Here is a 19,906-nt window from a genome sequence, read left to right as displayed (position 1 = left end):
AATCACTTCTCGTATTTGTGCAACACTTTTAATGCAACAAGTCAGGGAAAGGCACTATGCAGGTACACGATGAGACAAATTCGAGCAGTTCGCAGAGTTTTTTTTCTTTTGGGCAGGTGATGAAAAGAAGTGGGTTTTAAGGAGTGATTTAAAGGGGCCCAGACAACTCAAATGGAAGGCGCAGGAGTAGGGGCTCATCTCCTGCAAGGTCCCTCCTAACACCTCACCCTTGTGTAGGTCATTCTACACAGCATAAGCCCCACCCTGCCCCAGTCAGCCTGATACACCAACCACATCCAGAGGTCACTCAGACGACTGTACAGTTTTCACTGTCTTCTGTCTCTCCCACACTCACCGTCTCCCTCTCCCCCTCTACGTGCCCCTCACACTCTCTCTCTTCTATCCCAGTAGTACGGGCTGCCTTAGCCGACCCAAAGATGAATTAATATTAATGCGGGATTAACTAGTGGTTGCCATGGCGACCTTGCTCAGATCATTGAAATCTCATTTATCCGGCCTTTCTTCACATTGCCTCATGAAGATTTCATGCTCCCTCCCAGAGCCTGCTCCCAGATTAAAACAATTCCCCCAATACAGCAGCACCAATTTTAAAGTGGCTTAAGGAGATCTTAGGACATCGGCGATGGCAGGGGGAGGTGGCATGTGGGGCGTTGGGCGTGTATGAGGCATCACAGACCAAGCCTCCTGAATCCTCAGCTATCATATCCCTATCCTGAGTGCTGAACCTTGGTTCCAGCTGCTCCTCACTGCCCTGCTGTTTCCAAAGGGTCCTCACTGATGTTATATTCTCCCCTGCTCCCTGTCACACTGCAATTCACTAAGCCGGGCCTCCTTCGACAGGGACAGTCTTGAGAGGCTGAACGGCCTTCTCCTGTACCCATGCTAACAGAGATCTTGCCCAGTGGACTCTGCGTTGACAGCCCGGGCAATATTTTTGCCAGCTGAACGCTCCCAAGACAGGGACACCCCGCTAAACCAGTCTGACTCTTTGTCGTCAATCAGGCACATTCCTGGAGATCCCTGCTGGAAAATCAGGACAACAGGGCTGACTCTCCGTCTCTGCCATAGAGTCTTGGGATCTTTTGCATCCTCCTAAGGGATCAGATGATTTATTGTTGCATCCGAAAGGGAGCTCCTTTGACAATGCATCACTCCCTCAGCGCTGAAATGCATTGCTGGCTTTGACTGACATGCACCATGTGCAGCTAGAACTGGAGAACACTATGATTTTGCCCGATGAATAGCAAGTAACACGGATACCACACGAATCAGGCAATGTCCATCACCAGGAAGAGACAATCTAACCAGCGCCCCTTGACATTCAATGGTGTGACCATTGCTGAATCCCCCGCTGTCAACATCCTGCGGGTTACCATTGACCAGAAACTCGACCGGACTCAATGTGTAAACACAAGAGCAGGTCAGAGGCTGGGAATACTAACTCACCTCCTGACTCCCCAAAGCCTGTCCACCATCTCCAAGGCACGAGTCAGGAGTGTGATGGGATACTCCCCACTTTCCTGGATGGCTGCAGCCCCAGGGAGAGGTGATGGCCTAGTGGTATTATCACTAGACTGCAAATCCAGGGGCCCAGGTAATGCCCTGGGGACACAGGGCTTGAATCCTGCCACAGCAGATGGTGGATATTGAATTTTAAAAATATCTGGAATTAAGATCCTAATGATGATACTAAATCCATTGTTGATTGCTGGAGAAACCCTCCTGGTAAACTATTGACTGATGTCCTCTAAGAAAGTCACTGCCCCCGTGGTCCTCACATACAACCTCAGCAAGCTCGACATCCAGCAAATCATTGCCCATCACTCCTGCCACCCACAATCCAACCCCACAACCGAAGAAATATTTCCCTCCTTGCGCCTTTTGTAGGGACCGCTCTCTCCCTGACTCCCTCATCTGCTCCACACTCCCCTCCAGCCCCACCACACCCGGAATCCTTTCCCTGCAACCGCAGGAAGCGCTACACCTGCCCCTTCACCTCCCCCCTCACCCCCATCCCAGGCCCTGAGAAAACCTTCCACATTAAACCTTCCACATCGTGGGCCGAAGGGCCTGTACTGTGCTGTACTTTTCTATTAAACAGAAGTTCACCTGCACATCTGCTAACGTGGTATACGGTACCCACTGTTCCCGTTATGGCCTCCTCTACATTGGGGATTCCAAGCGGAGACTTGGATACCGCTTTGTGGAACGCCTACACTCAGTTCGCGACAAACGACAACACCTTCCTGTCACCAACCACTTTAACTCCCCCTCCCACTCCCTGGCTGACATGTCCATCCTGGGCCTCCTCCAGTGTCACAATGACACCTCCCGCAAAACTGGAAGCGCAGCACCTCATATTCCGCCTGCGGAGCCTACAGCCTTAACATAGAATTTAACAGTTTCAAAATCTCCCCACCCCTGGCCTCGTCCCACGTCAAACCCTCCTTCTCATCCCCACCTCCTTGATCTTACACAACCTGTCCATCTTCTCTCCCACATATCCGCTCCTTCCACTTCACTGACCAATCCCCAGCACTCATCTATCACCATCCCACCTACCTTCCCAGCCCCACCCCTCCTCTCTCTATTTATTTCTGACCTCCCTTCCCCCTCCCCATTTCTGAAGAAGGGTCCTGACCTCAAACATCAACTTACCTGCGCCTTTCATGCTGCCCGGCCTGCTATGTTCCTCCAGCCCCACACTATTTTGTTGCTATTTTCAGCTGGCCTGGCCTATATGTGACTCCAGACCCACAGCAATGTGGTTGACTCTTAACTGCCCTCTGGGCAATTAGGGATGGGTAATAAATGCTGGTGATGCCCTCATCCTGTGAATGAATGAAAAAAAACCCAGCACAAAGCAGCCCACTTGATTGGCATCACACCCACTCCCTCCACCAGCGACACTCAGTCACAGCAGTGTCTACTATCTACAAGATGCACTGCAGAAATTCCTCAGAAGATCCTCAGGCAGCTCCTTCCAAACCCACGACCACTTCCACCTCGAAGGACAAGGGCAGCAGATACATGGGATCACCACCACATCCAAGATTTCCTCCAAGCCACTCACCATCCTGACTTGGAAATACATCGCCGTTCCTTTACTGCCACTGGTTCAAAATCCTAGAATTCCCCCCCCATTAGCATTGCGGGTCAACCCTACAGTGCATGGACTGCAGTGGCTCAAGACGACAGCTCACTACCACCTTCTCAAGGGGCAACTAGGGATGGGCATTAAATACTGGCCCGGCCAGAGATGCCTGCATTCCATGAGCATTAATAATGTTCTAAATTGTGTCTTTACTGAGAAGGTAGATCCGAACCAACAGAGCCACAGCCGACTGAGATCAATATCCGTTGGTAAGGGGTTCTTTGCGCATATTCATTGTGGGTGACACTTTCACCAGGGCTTTGGGAGAACTCCATACAATACCACAGGAGTATCAATGCAGAACCATGCTGATTGTACATGGTCCAGGAGGAACAACTCTCCTCAGAATAAGCAACAATTATCAGCCTCCACAATGAATAAAAACATAGATGACTTTTTTTTTTCTTTATTCATTCATGGGATGAGGCCGTTGCTGGCCAGGCAGCATTTATTACCCATCCCTAATTGCCCAGAGGGCAGTTAAGTGTCAACCACATTGCTGTGGGTCTGGAGTCACATGGAGACCAGACCAGGTAAGGATGGCAGTTTCCTTCCCTAAAGGACATTAGTGAACCAGATGGGATTTTCCCAACAATCGACAATGGTCATCATTGGATTCTTAATTCCAGATATTTATCGAATTCAAGTTCTACCATCTGCCGTGGCTGGATTTGAACCCCGGTCCCCAGAACATTATTTGGGTCCCTGGATTAACAGTTCAATGATAATACCACTAGGCCATCACCTCCCCCTGATGTTGCAAAGACCATGTCCTTTAGGTTTCAAAACTGGACTGAAATGAGAAAGAAGTGTTTCGAAACCCAATGATTTACAAGGAGTGCTGCATGTTATGAAAGGGGAGGATTTGAGGATTTTGTGGACCCAATTTGTATGGCCCTAGTTCCCAGCAGTGTGCAGACGATCTGGAGTTGAGGGGTTTTTAACAGGTGAGGCTGACTGATTTATGGACAGGGACCAGTTATCAATGACAAAGGTGCTCTACTGGCCAACAGCTATGTGATTAATTGTCAAGTAGCTGAGCCATGCACTGCAGGGTTGACCCACAATTCTATTAGGGAGGGAATTCTAGGATTTTGACCCAGTGACAGAGAAGGAATGGTGATGCGCTGTGAACAAGACAGAGAGAAGCTGGTTCAGGCCTGGAGAGAAACCAGCAGCTTTGCTGCAGTCCAAAAAAATCTCTCCTTTTCACTCATTGTTCTCTGCATTAAGCCACTTGAAACCTGAAGAAAACCAGCTCGCCTTTACTTCAGCAGTAAATGCAAGCTGTGAGCTTGAACTGGATAAGTCAGAGACCTCTTAGAAGTGAACCAGCCACATTGTCCCTCTTGCAAGCCAATGGAAGCACTTCAAAGAAGGAAACTTGAGAAGAACTCTTTGGATCTGAGAGAAAAAAATTCCCAACAGATCTCACAAGCAAAAACTAAAGAACTGATTTATCAGTTTTCTTTTTTCTCTTTACCCTGTTTTTCCCCTATTTACATTTGTCTGTGTGTGCGTGAGGGCGAGTTTACATAGGGTTTAGAGTTTTAATTTGTAGAGTTTACCCAATTAAGTTTAATTGTTTACCTGTAGCCAGAATCCAATGATTTCCAATAAATAGTAACTTCTGGTCAAGTACAGATACCTGGTCCATACCTTCTATTAACTGAAGTTTGGAAATCAGGTTATTTGGATTTTTAAAAATATTTCTTTCAAAAATGTTAATGTCCATGATTACGCCGAGAAAATCGCAGCCTGACTTCCAGTATACTGCCTCAGTGAGGGACGATAATATAAAATTTAAACTTTTTCCCAGAAAAAACTCCAACTGTGTCACTCACAAGGCTAATTAACTTCCATTTCCTAAATTAATGGGCAGATCCTGCAGCAAATCATGTTATAACCATGAAAGCAAAGGTTTTATTTCTCTGGTTTGGAGTTATATAACTAAATCTGATTAATTTCTGGAATATTAATCCCTCTGGCGATTTTTGTTCTTTACTTGAAGAATAAATCTGTTATTGATATAAAAAATAAGTGCGATCACGAAGCCTGTGAGAGGGTAATCAATTGTTGCATCTCTTTCATGTTCTTTCCCTCACTCTCAAAGCCATCAGTTCTAGTGGTTTCATGTTATTTCAAGATTCAACAGAATGTTCTTCGCTCTCCAAGCTCATCTCACCCAGTCAGCCTGACTGGGCACACTGGCACTGGGTGAGGCCCATGAGGATTGCAATGGATCAGTGCCCAGTATTTTGACTGGAGGAAGGAGGTGGCTGCAATAGAAGAAAGTTCAGAGGAGGTTCATGAGATTTGATCACAAGCTCAAGGGATTTGTCTTATGAAGAGAGATTGAGCAGTCTAGGGCTGTTTTTTCTTTAGAAGAATGAGAGAAGATCAAATTGGGGTCTATAAGATGCTAAAGGGGCTTGACAAAGTGGACACAGAGAGGGCGTTTCCTCACATGGGGCAATCTAGAATGAGAAGTCACGGTTTTAGGATAAGGGGTGGCAGATTTAAAACACTCAAGGGTCAACCTTCCATGAACCTCCCTGATTACCTGCTGTTCCTGTGTGCTAGCGTTCTGCGTTTTGTGCACACGTACCCCCAGACCCTGTGTGTTGCAGATTTTCTCCATTTACATGATGTTCTGTTCCTCTGTTCTCCCTGTCATAATGAACAACTTGACATTTTCCAACGTTTAACTCCATCTTCCAACTTTTTGCCCACTTAGCCTTTAAACATCTCTCTGTAAACTGTTTGTAGCCCTCTCGCAATCTGCCTTTCCACCAATTTTAGTCTTGTTGGCAAATTTGATGACTGTACATTTACTTCCTTCCTCCAAATCATATTGTGAACAGTCGTAGATCTCAGCACTGATCCCCGTGGATCTGTTCCTTCACTGTCACTGGGTCAAAACCCTGGAATTCCTTCTCCAAGGGCATTGTGGGTCGACCTACAGCACATGGGCTGCAGCGGTTCAAGAAGGCAGCTCACCACCACCTTCTCAAGGGGCAACAAGGGATGGACAAGAAATGCTGACCTAGCCAGAGATGCCCACATCCTAGAAGTGAATAAAAAAAAACTCTGCTGGGCACAGGTTGCCAAGCTGTAAAAGAACCCTTTAAACCTATTAACAAAGTATGGAGCTGGATGAACACGGCAGGCCAAGCAGCATCTTAGGAGCACAAAAGCTGATGTTTCGGGCCTAGACCCTTCTAGGGTTTAATCGGTAGTGGTTTTATTACAGTAAAAGACATAAAACATTAAACCTTGCGCCCAGCTCTGGTCACCATACTTCAGGAAAGATTTGAAGGTCCTTATGGGGGTGGAGAGGAGATTTACCAGACTGGGTCCAGGGATGCGGTGGAAGTCCGAGGAGTTTCATTGCAACGTTAAGATGGAAAGACTGGACTTGTTCTCCTTGGAGTGAAAGAGATTTGAGGGGAGATTTGATAGAGGCGTGCAAGATTATCACAGGGTTAGACAAGGTGAAGAAAGAGAAACTTAAAGCTTTTGCCATTTATGACTGGGAAGAAAAGATTTTGGGCTTGAGTTGCAGGACGAAATGCAGTTAAATTTCTTCAGGCAGAGGGTGCCCATGCCCTGGAACTCAATGCTTATGGGGATGCTGGATGAGAGAAGTATCAATGGGCTTTCAAGTTAATTGGCTTCAGAGGAAAGAGACTTACACAGATATGGCATTCAACAGGGAAATGGGACAGACTGGATTGTACTGGGGTCAGCAGGGACTTGTTAGGCTGAATGTCCTCTCCTGTACCATAACTTAAGTTGACAGTGTTAGATTAATGTTATGAAGTGTTACAGAACCTCAGCAAGTAGATGAAGCTGGGATATAGATTGCAACGAGCTAATTGAATGGAGCTATAGGCTTATGAAGCTAAATGGTCTCCAATGGTCTCAGGGTGACCGTTGGCTTTTCCAAGGGGTTGGTGAAGTTCCCAAGATCCAGGATCCCGGTTTGCAGGGATACTGACTGAGAAAGAGGCCACTCAGCCTCTCCTCTGACAACTGCTCTAGTTAGTACTGGCTACCCACCAGAAACCACCATCTAGTGGAAAGGCATTGAGGGCCCAGGCGTACCATGGCCCAAGGGAGCAATGGAAACGCCAGACCACGCTCATTCTCACCCACGAACCCGAGAAATGCTCCTGTAAAACACTGGCCAATGTAAAGCTCCTTGGACGTACGATGGGGGAGTTGGAGTTTAAAATGATGAACAGCTAAGGCAGCAAGCAAAGCAGTGAGCCAGGCTTTCTCAGCTGAAGAACACACTCCCGTTCCCATAAAGTAACAGAGGAATCCCTTCCCTCACAACAAGCTGAGATGGGGTCATACTGAGACACCCCCGTCTCATCAATCAAAACTTATCATTAATTGTAGGACTCAACACGATCTAGCAGGCAGCCATCAGCTACGCACTCAGGGACCCATCTTCATTTTGCTGTAATTATACAGTATCATTTGACATGTAAATGATTGTATTTGTTTCTTTTTTAAAAACATTTCTTTCCCAGTTCTGGAATCCTTCTTGTCCATTGTATAGCTTGCCTTGCTCATGAAATACAAATTGATTAGAGCCATAATGTGACTATAGCATAGAAGAAAGCCATTCAGCCCATCAAGTCCCTACAAACCCTCTGCAAGCAAACTCTGCCTGACCCAACCCCAACCCTATGTCTGTAGCCTTGCAAACGTTTCACTTCAAAAACTTATCTGGTCCTCTTTAGAAGTCACACTTGAACCTGCCTCCACCACACTTTCAGACATCACATTCCAGAACCGAGCCACTCACTGCTCGGGAGTCTCTCTCCTCATGTCTGCTCTGTCCTTGTGCCAATGACCTAACTCTGTCTAGTCTAGTTCTAGATCCTCGCACCAGTGGGAACAGTTTCTTCCTATCTACTCTGTCAGGCCCCCTCAGGCCTTTGAACATCTCAATCACACCCCCTCTCAATCTCCAAGAAGAACAGAGCAGGATTCCCTAACTATCTGGGAAATGACAGTCCTCATTCTTGGAAACCTTCCAATCGATCTTTTCTGTAACAATCTACTTGAGGTTGAACAGTGTTTTATGAAGGGTCCGCAATATTGACCGCTTAATTTCCCTTAACCTGTTCTGGCATCAATGATGTTTATTATTCTTTTGTGAGATGTGGGTCTCACTGACAATGTTAGAATTTACCGCCCCATCCCTGAATTGTCCTTGAACTGAGAGGTCTATTAAAAGCCAACCACATTGCCATGAGTGTGGAGTGACAGGTCGTCCAGACCAGGTAAGGATGGCAGTTTCCTTTCCTGAAGAGTGAACCAGATGGGTTTTTACAACAATTAAGGGTAGTTTCACTGTAATCATGGCTGACATTCAGTTCCAGATTATTTACTAATTGAATTTATATTGGAGTTAGGTTGGAGTTATACCTGGCACATCAGAAATTGGACGTGGCTGTGCCCATTGGAGGTTAATCATCTCAGCTCCAGGACATAAGAGGAGATGTTCGCTCATGACTGCACAATGCTCAGCACCATTTGTGACTCCTCAGACACTGAAGCAGTCTGTCTTCAAATGCAACAAGATCTGGACAATATCCAGGCTTGGGCTGACAAGTGGCAAGTAATATTTGCACCACACACAAATGCCAGGCTGTGACCATCACCAATAAGAGATAATCTAACCACTGTCCCTTGACATTCAATGGTGTTACCAATACTGAATCCCCCACTATCAACATCCTGGGGGTTACCATTGACCAGAAATTCAACTGGGCTCACCATGTAAACATAGTGACTACAAGAGCAGGTCAGAGGTTGGGAATAACTGTGATGAATAACTCACCTCCTGACTCCCCAAAGCCTGTCCAACATCGACAAGGCACAAGTCAGGAGTGTGATGGAATACTCCCCACTTGCCTGGATGGGTGCAGCCCCAATAACACTCAAGAAGCTTGACACCATCCAGGACGAAGCAGCCCGCTTGATTAGCATCACATCCAAATCCCTCCATCCACCAACGACGCTCAGGAGCAGCAGTATATACTATCTACAAGATGCGCTGCAGAAATTTGCCAAAGATCCTCCGACAGCAAATTCCAAACCCATGACCACTTCCATCCAGAAGGGCAACAACAGCAGATACATGGGAACACCACCCCCTGCAAATTCCCCTCAAAGCCACTCACCAGCCAGGCTTGGAAATATGTCGCCAACCTTTCACCATCGCAGTGTCAAAATCCTGGAATTCCCTCCATCAGGGCATTGGGCTTTCTCTGCTGCTACTAAGCGAAAGGAATGGATGCTTGAGGTTGTGGTGCCAGTCAAGTGGGCTGCTGCGTCCTGGATGGTGAGAAGTTTCCTGAGTGTTGTTGGGGCTGCACTCATCCAGGCAAGTGGGGAGTATTCCATCACACTCCTGACTTGTAAATGATGGATTGGAGTGTGATGTGATAATGGGAACTGCAGATGCTGGAGAATCCAAGATAATAAAATGTGAGGCTGGATGAACACAGCAGCATCTCAGGAGCACAAAAGCTGATGTTTTGGGCCTAGACCCTTCATCCCTCAGGAGCACAAAAGATTGGAGTGTGATGGAGCCTGGGCGGTTTTTCGTCTTTCTAAGAGTCGCAGCTGACATTCTCCAGCACTTTCTGTCTTTATTTCAGTTCAACAGTGTCTACTATTTTACTTCCATTGGGTTTAAATTTCACAGTTCAATCCACACTAATGGCCTTTAGCAGAAGACATTTCCCTTCTTTGATTCTGTATGTGTGGAGATGTTGCCTAATTTGATTCTTGAAAAGTCTAAGATTTGTCTTAATTAGATTAGATTAGATTCCCTACAGTGTGGAAACAGGCCCTTCGGCCCAACAAGTCCACACCGCCCCTTGAAGCATCCCACCCAGACCCATCCCCCTATAACCCACACACCCCTGAACACTACGGGCAATTTAGCATGGCCAATCCACCTAACCTGCACATCTTTGGACTGTGGGAGGAAACCGGAGCGTTTGGAGGAAACCCACGCAGACACAGGGAGAATTACAGCTTAATTTTTAGATTGCCGTTCTACTATTTTCTTTTGTTAATTTTCAAATTTTAATAGTGCTGCCTTTCACAACCAGCCCTAGTCACTATCTCTCTCAACTCCTCAGTTAACACGAAATGATCAGGTTGGTTCTAATACTTGCTCCATCACAATTTTTCACTGATTAAACAATGTTAAGGTTGTAGCTTTTGTCCTTGGACCCTATTCTGAGCTCAGTTCCCCAGCTACTGACTGCCCTTCTCCTGGGTAAAAGAGTTGAGATTAAGTCTGGCTTCTTGTAGCCTTAGACTCACACATGACCCCGAGATAAACTTTGGACCTCATATCCATACCATCACCGTGAGAGCCTGCTCTCACCCTTCACACTGCACATATTTCCTGGCTCAGTTCAGCTCCACCTGAAGCTCTCCTATGTTATTTTTTAATTGCTAAACCAGTCTATTCCAATGCACTCCAGGCAGCTCTCCATTAAATTTGATGTCATCCGGAAATTGTCTGCCCATTTTTTAATTTGCAACAGGTCCCACAATGAAATGCATTGGCACCCAACCAAGCAATATCTCAATTTAAAAATTCACATCCTCCATGGCCTCCTATCTCTGTAATCCCCCCCAGGCCCACACCCTATCTCTGTAATCCCCTCCAGACCCACACCCGATCCCTGTAATCCCCTCCAGACGCACACCCTATCCCAGTAATCCCCCCCAGGCCCACACCCTATCCCTGTAATCCCCCCCAGGCCCACACCCTATCCCTGTAATCCCCTCCAGACCCACCCCGATCCCTGTAATCCCCTCCAGACGCACACCCTATCCATGTAATCCCCCCTAGGCCCACATCCTATCCCTGTAATCCCCTCCAGACCCACACCCGATCCCTGTAATCCCCTCCAGACCCACACCCGATCCCTGTAATCCCCTCCAGACCCACACCCCTCCCTATCCCTGTAATCCCCTCCAGACCCACGCCCCTCCCTATCCCTGTAATCCCCGCAGACCCACACCCCTCCCTATCCATGTAATCCCCTCCAGACCCACACCCCTCCCTATCCCTGTAATCCCCTCCAGACCCACACCCCTCCCTATCCCTGTAATCCCCTTCAGACCCACACACTATCCCTGTAATCCCCCCCAGGCCCACACCCTATCCCTGTAATCCCCCCCAGGACCACACCCGATCCCTGTAATCCCCTCCAGACCCACACCCGATCCCTGTAATCCCCTCCTGACCCACGCCCCTCCCTATCCCTGTAATCCCCGCAGACCACATCCCTCCCTATCCCTGTAATCCCCTCCAGACCCACACCCCTCCCTATCCCTGTAATCCCCTCCAGACCCACACCCCTCCCTATCCCTGTAATCTCCCCAGGCCCAAACCCTATCCCTGTAATCCCTTCCAGACCCACACCCGATCTCTGTCATCCCCTCCAGATCCACAGCCTATCCCTGTAATCCCCTCCAGACCCACACCCGATCCCTGTAATCCCCTCCAGACCCACACCCTATCCCTGTAATCCCCTCCAGACCCACACCCGATCCCTGTAATCCCCTCCAGACCCACGCCCCTCCCTATCCCTGTAATCCCCGCAGACCCACACCCCTCCCTATCCATGTAATCCCCTCCAGACCCACACCCCTCCCTATCCCTGTAATCCCCTCCAGACCCACACACTATCCCTGTAATCCCCCCAGGCCCACACCCTATCCCTGTAATCCCCCCCAGGCCCAAACCCTATCCCTGTAATCCCGTCCAGACCCACACTCGATCTCTGTCATCCCCTCCAGATCCACACCCTATCCCTGTAATCCCCTCCAGATCCACACCCTATCCCTGTAATCCCCCCCAGTCCCACATCATGTCCCTGTAATCCCCTCCAGACCAACACCCTATCCCTGTAATCCCCTCCAGACCCACACCGATCCCTGTAATCCCCTCCAGACCCACACCCTATCCCTGTAATCCCCTCCAGACCCACAACTGATCCCTGTAATCCCCTCCAGACCCACACCCGATCCTTGTAATCCCCTCCAGACCCACACCCCACTCTATCCCCGTAAGCCCCTCCAGACCCACGCCCCTCCCTATCCCTGTAATCCCCCCAGACCCACACCCCTCCCTATCCACGTAATCCCCTCCACACCCACACCCTATCCCTGTAATCCCCCGCCAGACCCACACCCTATCCCTGTATTCCCCTCCAGACGCACACCCCTTCCTATCCCCGTAATCCCCTTCAGACCCACACCCCTCCCTATCCCTGTAATCCCCCCCAGACCCACACCCCTCCCTATCCCTGTCATCCCCTCCAGACCCACACCCTATCCCTGTAATCCCCCTTCAGACCCACACCCTGTCCCTGTATTCCCCTCCAGACGCACACCCCTTCCTATCCCTGTAATCCCCCCATGGCCCACACTCCTTTGAGATATCCACACTCATGTTCATCATTAACTCTAATCACTCTGCCTCGGCAGCAACGTTCTGAAATCCTGTTATGCCTCACTTTAGGGGACTCCTTTCGGCCCACACCCTTACTGAGTGACCTGTCATTGCCTGGCGCAGTCTGATGGTGGGTGTGGCTGTTGGGATCCCTGGAGTGGGACGTGACCTGCTGACCTGCTGTCTCAGAGGTGAGCATTCTGCCCACTCAATTGGCTCGGCGCTGCACTTGGGAAGATTGGCGAGGCTGAGTTTGGAAATGTCGCTCCAATGCAATTTGACAATTTCTGTCGAGCTTGGGTGAACAGCAGGGCTGTAATGAAGCCTGGCAGACAACGCTGAATCGAACAGCGCTTCCAATACAAGCAGATGGATTGACATGGACTCCTGTACCTTCCAAGCTCTGAGCGTTCGAGATTGGAAGAGGGACGGGAGACAGCATCAAATACCAAACTATCTTTGGCCACCTTCGAGCAAGCCTAGTCATAATTGGAGAGATGGCCGACAATTCCGAAACAGTCCTCCGTTGACCGTTCATTTCTGAGACACCTGGATTATGAATTAAAGTGCCACCCAGCTGGATGTTTGGAGGTAGTCCCTGACCTTGCACATCTGCCCTGGCAGAGGTGAAGTGGGCATCTGGTGGTTCGTTCCAGAAGAGTGCAAAGGGCTGACCTCTTGAACACAACTGATTCTGATTGTGCAGAGAGGCAGCACCGAGCCCTCTCAATGGCAGCAGAAGGGATTTCTGGACTTGCGCTAGGCCGTAAGCCCTGACGTTGTGGAAAACAGCCTCAACTGGCCCAGGACGTGTAAGCGCCCCTCACCTTGACCTGAATGAGGTTGATACCTGCTCCACCCCCACCAGGATCTCCACTCTGCGCTTTATTAGAGCCGATTCAAAGATGGCACCAGTATGGTCGTTCTGAAGAAGGAGCTGATCGTCACATTGGAGTAAGGAGAGGTTAAGGATGTCAGTGAATACTCCCAGCTTGAGGTGGGGGTGGAGGGGATAGGTGAGAGGAAGAACAGGTTAGGGAGGCGGGAATGAGCTGGGCTGGTTTTGGGATGCAGTGGGGGAAGGGGAGATTTTGAAGCTGGTGAAGTCCACATTGATACCATTGGGCTGCAGGATTCCCAAGCGGAATATGAGTTGCTGTTCCTGCAACCTTTGGGTAGCATCATTATGGCACTGCAGGAGGCCCATGATGGACATGTCGTCTGAGGAATGGGAGGGGGAGTTAAAATGGTTCGCGACTGGGAGGTGCAGTTGTCTATTGCGAACTGAGCGGAGGTGTTCTGCAAAGCGGCCCCCAAGCCTCCGCTTGGTTTCCTCAATGTAGAGGAAGCCGCACCGGGTACAATGGATGCAGTATACCACATTTGCAGATGTGCAGGTGAACATCTGCTTGATGTGGAAAGTCATTTTGGGGCCTGGGATTGGGTGAGGGAGGAGGTGTGGGGGCAAGTGTAGCACTTCCTACGGTTGCAGGGCAAGATGCCGGGTGTGGTGGGATTGGAGGGGAGTGTGAAGCAGACATGGAAGTCCCGGAGAGAGGTCTCTCCGGAAGGCAGACAAGGGTGGGGATGGAAAAATATCTTGGGAGGTGGGGTCGGATTGTTGATGGCGGAAGTGTCGGAGGATGATGCATTGTATCCGGAGGTTGGTGGGGTGGTATGTGAGGACGAGGGGGATTCTCTTTGGGCGGTTATTGCAGGGGCGGGGTGTAAGGGATGAGGTGCGGGAAATGTGGGAGACACAGTCAAGAGCGTTCGCGAGCACTGTGAGGGGGAAGTTGCAGTCCTTGAAGAACGAGGACATCTGGGATGTGCGGGAGTGGAATGCCTCATCCTGGGAGGAGATGCGGCGGAGGCGAAGGAATTGAGAATAGGGGATGGAATTTTTGCAGGAAGGTGGGTGGGAGGAGGTATATTCTAGGTAGCTGTGGGAGTCAGTGGGCTTGAAATGGACATCAGTTTCTAGCTGGTTACCTGAGATGGAGACAGAGAGGTCCAGGAAGGTGACGGATATGCTGGAGATGGCCCAAGTGAACTTGAGGTTGGGGTGGAAGTTGTTGGTGAAGTGGATGAACTGTTGAAGCTCCTCTGGGGAGCAAGAGGCAGTGCCGAAACGGTCATCAATGTAACGGAGGAAGAGGTGGGGTTTGCGGCCAGTGTAGGTGCGGAAGAGGGACTGTTCCATGTAATCGACAAAGAGGCAGGCAAAGCTTGGGCCCATGCGGGTACCCATGGCCACCCCCTTTGTCTGTAGGAAGTGGGAGGAATCGAAAGAGAAGTTGTTGAGGGTGAGGATGAGTTCGGCTGGGCGGATGAGGGTGTCGGTGGAGGGGGACTGGTCAAGCCTGCGGGACAGGAAGAAGCAGAGGGCCTTGAGGCCATCTGCATGAGGAATGCAAGTGTATTCCATGGACGTCCATGGTGAAAATGAGGTGTTGGGGGCCAGGGAATTGGAAGTTCTGGAGGAGGTGGAGGGCATGGGTGGTGTCACGGACGTAGGTGGGAAGTTCCTGGACCAAGGGGGAGAAAGTGGAGTCCAGATAGGTGGAGATGAGTTCAGTGGGGCAGGAACAGGCTGAGACAATGGGTCGACCAGGGAAGGCGAGTTTGTGGATTTTGGGAAGAGATAGAAGTGGGCCGTGCGGGGTTGGGGAACAATAAGGTTGGAGGTCACCTGAGGTGATGAGGTCATGAATGGTGTTGGAGATGATGGTTTGGTGCTCGGGTGTGGGGTCATGATCGAGGGGGCGGTAGGAGGTGGTGTCGGAGAGTTGGCGTCTGGCCTCGGCGATGTAGAGGTCAGTGCGCCATACTACCACTGCGCCACCCTTGTCTGCGAGTTTGATGGTGAGGTTGGGGTTGGAGTGGAGGGAGTGGAGGGCTGCCCGTTCTGCGGGGGAGAGGCCTCTACAATCCGGCCCAACCACCCAAGACATTTTTCCATCCCTACCCTTGTCTGCCTTCCGGAGAGACTACTCTCTCTGGGACTCGCTTGTATGACCCACACTCCCCTCCAACCCCACCACACCCGGCACTTTCCCCTGCAACTGCAGGAAGTCCTACACTTGCCCCCATACCTCCTCCCTCACCCTCATCCCAGGTCCCAAGATGGCTTTCCATATTAAGCAGATGTTCTCCTGCACATCTGCCAATGTGGTATATTGTATCCACTGTATCCATTGTGGCACCTCCCAGTCGCGAACCATTTTAACTCCCCCTCCCATTCCTTAGACGACATGTCCATCATGGGCCTCCTGCAGTGCCACAATGATGCCACCCGTAGGTTGCAGGAACAGCAACTCATATTGCGCTTGGGAACCCTGCAGCCTAATGGTATCAATGTGGATTTCACAAGCTTCAAAATCTCCCCTTCCCCCACCGCATCCCAAAACCAGACTAGCTCATCCCCGCCTCCCTAACCTGTTCTTCCTCTCACCCATCCCCTCCTCCCACCTCAAGCCGCACCTCCATTTCCCACCTACTAACCTCATCTGCTTCCTTGACCTGTCCGTCCTCCCGGATTGACGTATCCCCTCCCTACCTCCCCAACTATACTCTTCTGTCCACCTATCTTCTCCTCTATCCATCTTTGATCCGCCTCCCCCTCGCTCCCTACTTATTTCAGAACCCTCTCTCCCATCCCCCTTTTCTGATGAAGGGTCTAGGCCCGAAATGTCAGCTTTTGTGCTCCTGAGATGCTGCTTGGCCTGCTGTGTTCATCCAGCTCCACACTTTGTTATCTCAGATTCTCCAGCACCTGCAGTTCCCATTATCTCTGAGTGAATACACCCGCCAGCTGGTCTGTGCAGGGTCTGGGTGCAAGGTCGGGGTGTCCATCTGGGCCAGCTATTTTCTGTGGGTTCACTCTCAAGCAGGCCAATCTAACATCTGTGACTGTGACTATGAGTACACGTACACCCGAAACTATCAGGGCAGGCGACATCATTTCCCTCACCCCTTCTGGGCTCAATGGGGAGGGATGCATCGTCGCCAGCGACCATCCTCGGCTTTGTTTTGTACCCCTGTATAACGAGTAAGTACTGCCACAATCGGCAAGCGTTTGCGGCAATGGTTAGCCTGGGACTCTACTTTAGCCTGGTATTGTTTCATGGTTTCAGTGGTGAATGCCTGGCGAAGGGCTGCCTAAAAGCTAACATTGGGAATGTTGGAAAGACCATTTCTGAGTATTTCTGTGCTTTTTATGGCAGACTGAAATGAGAAAAGATCCATTTTGACAAGCATTGCAGAAGATTGCCGCATGTAGGTAACGTGTAGTTTGCAGACGAGCTGGAGTTGGGGTTGTGTACGAATGGAGACTCTGCCAGCAAGAAGCAGCTAATTGGTCTAAGGACTAGCAACCTCTTATTGATTCTACCTGGCAACTGCCATATCATCGGCTCCCAGGTAGCCAAACTTCTTGGGGCAATGAACAGGATAGTGAGAAAGGTTAGAGATCCGCAGACTCTCTCTGTTCTTTGTAGTAAAAGCAAACCGAAGTCTGAAAACCAAACAACCTTTCTCCTTCAGCAGTTGCTGCAAGATGTGACTTTTAACTAATTAGTCAGAAATCTTTCTGTGAGTGTAAAACAGGCTCCCAGAACTTCTGGCAAACTAGTAAAATTCTCCAGGGAAGGAAGAGCAGGAAGCAGCGTTCTGATCAATAAAAGAATAAGCTCAGTATCTCTGCGAGCAGGCACCACCCAGCTGGGTTCTCAGTCTTTCCCTCCACCCATAATACCCGTGTCTTTTCTCCTGTTTATGCTTGTGAATGTGAGCAGCAGTTAATATTGGGATTAATTTTAATTCACAGCATAATATGTCAATGGTTCATAATTGTTTGCCTTTGGCTAAAGTGTAATTAGTTATAATAAATAATATTTTTTGTTAATTACAAAGTCTGGAGAATGTCATATGAGGAGTGGTTGAAGACTCTGGATTTCTACCTGCTGGAGTTTTGAAGGATGAGGGAGGATCTGATGTGAACAGTTTTGGTCTCCTCACTTGTGAAAGGATGTACACACAATGTAGGTGGGTGGGTGGCGGGGCGTGGATAGTTTGCATGCAGGAGGTTCACTAGGTTGGTTCCAGAGTTGACAGGGTTGGCGTATGAGGACAGCATGTGTAGACTGGGGCTATTCTCATTAGAATTTAGAAGAATGAGGGGGAACCTTACAGAAACATATAAAATTATGAAGGGAATAAATAAGATAGAAGCAGGGGGGTGTTTTCCACTGGCAGGCAAAACTAGAACGAGGGGGCATTGCCTCAGAAGAAAGGGAAAGTAGATTTACGACTGAGCTGAGGAAGAACGTCTTCACCCAAAGGGTTGTGAATCTGTGGAATTCCCTGCCCAGTAAAGCAGCTGAGGCTTTGTCTTTGAATGCTTTTAAGGCAAAGATAGATAGATTTTTGAACAGTAAAGGAATTAAGGGTTATGGTGAGCAGGCAGGTAAGTGGAGCTGAGCCCATGAAAAGACTAGCCATGATCTTATTGAATGGTGGAGCAGGCTCAAGGGGCCAGATATCCTACCCCTGCTCCTGGTTCCTATATTCTTATGACTGAAATATACAGAATACTGAGAGGCCTGGAAATGGAGAAGATGTTCTTACTAGATGGAGAGACTAGGGCCCAAGGACACAGCCTCAAACTGAAAGGACAACCCATTAGAACTGAGCTGAGGAGGAATTTATACAGCCAGAGGGTGGTGACTCTGAGGAACACATTGTTGCAGAAAGCTGTGGAGGACAAGTCGTTGAGTGCACTTGTGTCAGAGATAGATAGGTTGTTGATTTGTAAGGGGATCAAGGTTTATGGGGAGAAGGTAGGAGAATGAGATTGAGAAACATTTAAGGCATGATTGAAAAGTGGAACAGACTTGATGGGCCAAATGGCCTAATTCTGATCCTATGTATTATAGTCCAAAGCTGCTCCATGTTACCCGTCAGTGTGGACTAGCCTACCTTCTTGACTGCTTGAGGATCCCAGCTGATGTCATTACTGTGCAAGTCAGATCCCAAACTGAAGCCACATTTAGATCCTGTGTTTTGGCTTTAATGAGGTGCTCTTTCACTGAAACACAAATAAACAGACCTGCAGATTTGGTTTTAACAATAGAACAGAAGTTGATTAGGTAAAAGAAATGAAGATAAAGTAGAATAAATGGAGGTATTACATACTACACATTTACAGATTTTGAAAAACATGGGTAAACTACTATCCCATTAATCCCAACAGCATCATATTACAGCACTCAAACATCAAAGAGAGAATTATCTTTGTCACACATAAGTTTTAACTTAGCTGCAGCCTCAATCCCCGATTATCTTTTCCTTGAATCTTCATAAAATAAAGCTTAGACTTTCTCAGCTTCAAATTAACCATTCAGATTTTAACAAAATACTTGTTGTCTGGAACTTTAGCACTAAATTCCTTACACTGAAGTAATCTATTTCTGCACAGTTCTAAGCTGTCTCGCTTCTTTAGGAACCATTGTAGCTTCAGCAAAAAAGCAGTGGGAAAAACCAATAACAAAAGTAGCTTCATAAAGCTGTGGTTTTTCCCTAACCAAGAAAGGGCTTCTAGGTCATTCTATCTGAAACCTAATGCATACATGATTGCTCAGTTCACTCATAAATTTGACTTAATTAAAACAAAATGCCACTAACTCTCCAGGAAGTCTCTCCTCTCTCTCATGCCACATTTTAAAAGAAATTATGATGGCTAAGGAAATAATTGCAAATTAAGCATAAAACTCCTTCACAGATATAAAGCAAACTCACATGCCACTAGTTCAAAATTAAAAACCTAGATTAAATGATATTAAAATATATACAAATTACACACTTTACTCAACTACTGGGACTTCAACCAGAAGTGATAATGCTGGCTCACGCAACATAGATGACAACTTTGAGAAAGGAATGTTTTGAATTTGAATGAATTAAAATCTTCAAAACAAGGATAAATTGGAAAATTTGTAAAGTTTATGCCCTCCAAGGAGCGTCACCATAAATCCGTGTCTTCTTCATCCCATTGTGAAGACACTGCATGAGAGGGATGGGCAGAAACACAGAATATGGTGGCTCAGTGGTTCTCACTGCTGCCTCACAGCGCCAGGGACCTGTGTTCAATTCCATACTTGGGCGACTGTCTGTGTGGAGTTTGCACATTCTCCTTGTGTCTGCCTGGGTTTCATCTGAGTGCTCTG

This window comes from Stegostoma tigrinum, chromosome 4 (genome assembly GCF_030684315.1).
Source record: "Stegostoma tigrinum isolate sSteTig4 chromosome 4, sSteTig4.hap1, whole genome shotgun sequence".
Taxonomy (NCBI): domain Eukaryota; kingdom Metazoa; phylum Chordata; class Chondrichthyes; order Orectolobiformes; family Stegostomatidae; genus Stegostoma; species Stegostoma tigrinum.
Note: the sequence above shows the minus strand (reverse complement) of the source record.